The sequence below is a fragment of the Micromys minutus genome (genome assembly GCF_963924665.1).
Source record: "Micromys minutus genome assembly, chromosome: X".
In the NCBI taxonomy this organism is placed as follows: Eukaryota; Metazoa; Chordata; class Mammalia; order Rodentia; family Muridae; genus Micromys; species Micromys minutus.
The window spans coordinates 59342512-59348026 of NC_137970.1; positions in this window are offsets into that span (position 1 = coordinate 59342512).

Genomic DNA, 5515 nt, shown 5'->3' on the forward strand with positions numbered 1-5515 from the left:
GATGCTAACCCCAGAGGCTTGCACTCCCCCAGAAACAACTCACAGACTGTATGAAGTCCAAGAAATAAAGAAAACAAAAAAATATATACATATATTTACAAAACAAGAAGACTTTGACTATTTCCATGTTGCGTTTTGTTTTGCATGTACTTTACGCTTATTGTAACTATTAGGTTTCAATGCATACTGTCAAGCCCTTGAAAAAAATCAAGTTCTGACGAAAAAAATATATTCACATGGTTTTATGTAAAAATTATTTCAATGTCTGAAAAAACATTACTGACAAAAATGTATAATTTTAAGCAAAAAAATGTTTAAAATCTGTACATTTATCTTTGTTTTGTAAAATAAAGTCGTTTAAAAAAAAAGTCATTGCTTTGAACTTGTAATGAGCATATTAGAATAAAATACTGGCTTGAACCTAATATCAACATCCTACTGTAACTCTCATTTTAAGTAACATTGTATCTAAGATGTAATTTTCTAATTTGTCTAAGGACATATAAAAAGTCTAGAGAAATTAAGTTGTTGGATGAATGGTTTGGCTTGGGGAACTGTGCCCCATCTATCCATCCATCCTTCTATCCATCCATCCATCCATCCATCCATCATAATGGATATGCTTGTTTGTCTGTATGTACATGGGCAGGTATGTGTGTAGGTATGTAAGCACGCATGGTTATTTGTAGAGTACATGAAACAGGTGGTTGGGTGCAACAAAATGTGAAGATGTTAATGTTTAATAAGAATGTAAATGTATGTATGAATGTATATGTGTCTGTGTCTATTTGCCTGTAAAAAGCATCTTACTTTTTTTCCTATGGTTCACAAAGAATTAACCAGCCAGGAGTGTGAAGAAGGGCTCTGGATTTCTGGCCAAAGTAAGGTATGCTAGCAACAAATTCTTTACCTAATCATCTGGTTATCAACAAGTGTCAATAGATTCAGAAGCCTGCAACTTCTGGCCTCTAGTAACTTGAACTCAAAATAAGTATATGTTATTATAGATAGTAACCCTACGCTTTTGTAGAACCAAGTCTTATGCCATTCAATGCTCTTCCCTCTTGGCAACTTCAGATAGGACACAGTCCAAGGCTGGGCCCCAGCAAATAAATATTTTTTTAAAGGTAGGAGGTATTCGAGGCTGATGAGTTCCACTTTCCCTGATTCCCTTAGATGACCACCCTACACTTGGCTTTGCCTATCCCACTCATCCTTCTTATACTGGCCCTGATTTGGGAACTCTATATAAGAAATGGTTTAGTTTGGTTTGTTAAGGAATGTATTTCCACTATTCAATTGATGGTTCTAACACAGCATACCACTAGAAGTATCTCAAAAATTTGGAATGATCTAGTATTCAGAGAGAAAGTTTTTGACATTTTCTTTTCCTATTTATTATTTATTATATCATATATAGTATATATATATATTATATAATACAAAATAATTTTTAAAAATATGTCAATTTAAAATTAACAATTATTTTGAAAGTTTGCAAAATTAAAAATGTTAAAAATCACTAGCTATTAAAATCCACCTTTTCTTTCAATTTTCCTGAGCTATAAAAAAGCTCCTGTAGCCCAAAGAGAGATAAGTGTTCTCTAAGCCATGTTCCTTGTCATTTTTCCAACTTTTAACAGTTTCCTGTTCTGATACTTGCTTCAGTTTAAACTAAATCATAAAGGAAAACTAAAATCATAAGGGAAACTGCTGGCCCACAGAGAAAGAGAGAGGTGGGTTACCTCCATCAGGACTCAAGGCCTGCCTCTCAGACTACAAAGCACCCAGAAGAGCCTCAGAAGTGCTCTCCCACCCCAGCCAACCTAGACAGAGCCAAGTCACCACCATCAGAACTCACTGTCTCCCTGCATAAAGCCAAACACCCAGGAGAAATCTCCCTCCTGAACTCTCGGACCATCAGATCCACAAGAGAGACAATCTCCAGTCAGAGACAACAAAATAGCCTATAATCACAAACAACAAGATGGCAAGAGAAAAGCACAAGAAACTAACCAATGGACACTAAGTCAACCTGGCATCATCAGAAGGTAGTTCTACTACCACAGCATGTAGTGGATTTCCCAACTCACCAGAAAAAAAAGAAGATTCAGACTCAAAAATCACATAAACATGGAAGCTGAACAGTGTTCTATTTAATGATAACATGGTCAAGAGAAAATAAAGAAAGAAATTAAGTATTTTTTTTGTTTAGAATTTAATAAAAATGTTGGGACAACATACACAAACTTATGGGATGCAATGAAAGCTGTACTAAGAGGAAAACTCATAGCACTGAAGGGCTCCAAAAAGAAACAAGAGAGCATACAACAGCAGGTTGACAACAGAGGGGAAAGCTCCAGAACAAAAAAAAAAAAAAAAAAAAGGAAGATACACCCAAGAGGAGTAGACAGCAGGAAATAATCCAACTCACAGTGTTGTAAGACCCTGGGGAGTCTTAGCTCAGGAGCGCGACCCATAGAACAAAATTAGACGATAAATTCCTGTAATAACAAAGTTTTTATTCCATGTACATGGGGTTGCTCATCCTCTCAGGAAGAGTCAACCCCAAATTCAAAAAGCATACACCAAATTCTTAAGAAAATGGCTGCATCTAGAGAATATCATCCTGAGTGAGATAACCTAGTCACAAAAGAAAAGACATAATATGCAGTCACTGATAGTGGGATGCTAACTCCAGAGGCTCTGACTGCCCCAGAAACAACTCACAGACTGTGTGAAGTTCAAGAAAAAAGAAAAGAAAACAAAAAAAAATAGTCATGCTCAATCCTTACACACCAAGAACACATTGACAAATTCCGGGTTACACCCTGTTTTACATGTACTTTTTCCTCATTGTAAAAAAAAAGAAAAAGGAAAAAAGAAAAAAAAAAAAAAAGCCAAGCACTGACACAGTTGTATTTGTATACATTTATGCAAAAATGTTTAATTTTTTTATCTTTGTTTTTTTAAAATAAAGTCTAAAAAATAAAAGCATACACCTTCATACTTTTTTGTGAGGGGTGTTATCTACTTACTATTTTACCATTGGTCAGTAGTATAATTTTTAGAAAAGAAAGGGGAGGAAAGGGGGGAAAAACTTTGGCAGTGAGGTTGTTGACTATTTGCATTCTCCTTAAAATTCAGTACAGGGAGGGGAAGGGAAGTTATTTCTAAAGCAGTCATTTTTGTCTTGTCTTAACTCAGCTTGGTCAGTATAGCTTGACCTGTCCACTAAAACTTTGTTTTTACATTTTGAGAACCTTGTTTATATATTTCAAAACTTTGAGAGTTTTTTTTCCCTGTTTTGTTTCTCAGAAATGGGTGATTACAACATGAGCTAACTATGACATGTGTCAGACCCTATCTAGGGCTTTCTAGAAGGCCAAGTGGCTATCAGTCAGTATATTCTATGTTTTTTCTTTTTTTTTTTCTGAGAATTACTCTGGGCCATTGCTTTCATTTGTCAGGCACAGGAAGGATCTCATAGACTTGGGATGACTGGAAAATCTCTGAGTCTGACTTTAACCATTTCTGTGTCTTTAGGGTCTCATATTCAAAAAATGAGGTGTTTTGAAAAAGTTTCAGAGGCCATTAAAACTTTGTTTTTTACATCAAGACCTGAAATCAACAAAATAGAAACAAAAAGAACTATACAAAGAATCAACAACAACAACAAAAAAAGGCCTCAGCCAGACTAACAGAGGGCACAGAGAGAGTATCCAAATTGACAAAATCATAAACGAAAGGGGAGACAAAACAACAGAAACTAAGGAAATTCAAGAAATCATCAGCTCCCACTACAAAAGCCTATACTCAACAAAACTGGAAAATCTAAAGGAAATGGGAAAATTTCTAAACAAATACCAGCTACCAAAGTTAACTGAGGATCAGATAAAGCATCTAAACAGTCCCATAATACCTAATGACATAGAAGCAGTCATCAAAAGCCATCCAAGGGAAAAGAAAAAAAAAGCCCAGGACAATATGTGTTTAGTGCAGAATTCTATCAGACTTTCACAAAAGATCTAATACCAATACTCTCCAAAATATTCCACAAAATAGAAACAGAGAGAACACTACCTAATTCATTCTTTGAAGCCACAATTATTGTCATACCTAAACCACACAAAGACCCTTCAAAGAAAGAGAGCTTTAGAACAATTTTGTTCTTGAACACTGAAGCAAAAATACTGAATAAAAATTTTGAAAACCGAATCCAAGAACATATCAAAATGATCATACACAATAATCAAGTAGGATTCATCCCAGGGAAGCAGTGATGGTTCAATATATGGAAATCCAGCAGTGTAATCTACCATATAAACAAACTCAAAGAAAAAAAACATGTGATCTTCTCTCTAGATGCTGATAAAGCATTTGACAATTTCAACACCCCTTCATGTTAAAGTCTTGGAAAAATCAGGAGTCCAATTCCCATACCTAAACATACTAAAAGCAATATACAGTAAACCAATAGCCAACATCAAACTAAATGGTGAGAAACTTGAAGCAATCCCACTAAAATCAGGGACTGGACAAGGCTGCCCACCATCCCCCTACCTATTCAATATAGTATGGTATGTCCTGGCCATAGCAATAAGACAACAAAAGGAAGTCAATTTATATAAGTCGAAAAGGAAAATGTCAACATATCACTATTTGCACATGATATGATAGTATACACAACTCCAAAAATTTCACTAGAGAAATCCTACAGCTGATAAACAATTCCAGCAAAGTGGATGGCTATAAAATTATCTCAAACAAATCTTTCTCTACTCAAAGGACAAACATGCTTAGAAAGAAATTAGGGGAAAGATACCCTTCACAAACAATATAAAATACCTAAGTGTGACTCTAACTAATCAAGTGAAAGATTTAAATGACAAGAACTTCAAATCTCAGAAGAAGAAAATTGAAGATCTCAAAAGATGGAAAATTCTCCCATGCTCATGGATTTGTAGGATCAACATTATAAAAATGGTCATCTTATCTAAGGAAATCTACAGATTCTGTACAATCCCCATCATAATTCCAACTCAATTCTTCACAGAGTTAGAAAGATCAATTTGCAAATTCATTTCAAATAACAAAAGACCCAGGATAGCAAAATTTGTTCTTAACAATAAAAGAACTTTCAGGGGAATCACCATTCCTGACATCAGGCTATATTACAGATAAATCCTGATTTAAAAAAAAAAAAAAAAAACATGCATGGAATTGGTACAGAGATAGGTAAGTAGATAAATGTAACAGAACTGAAGACCCAGAAATGAACCCACATACCTATGGTCACTTGATCTCTGACAAAGAAGCTAAAATATTCAATGGAAAAATGACAGCATCTTCACCAAATGTTACTGGTTCAACTGGCACTTGGCATGCAGATGAATTCAAATTGATCCTTTCTTGTCTCCTTGTACAAAGCTCAAGTCCAAGTGGAACAAACCTACCACATAAAACCAGGTACACTGAAACTATTAGAAGAGTAAGTGGGGAAGAGTTTAGGACA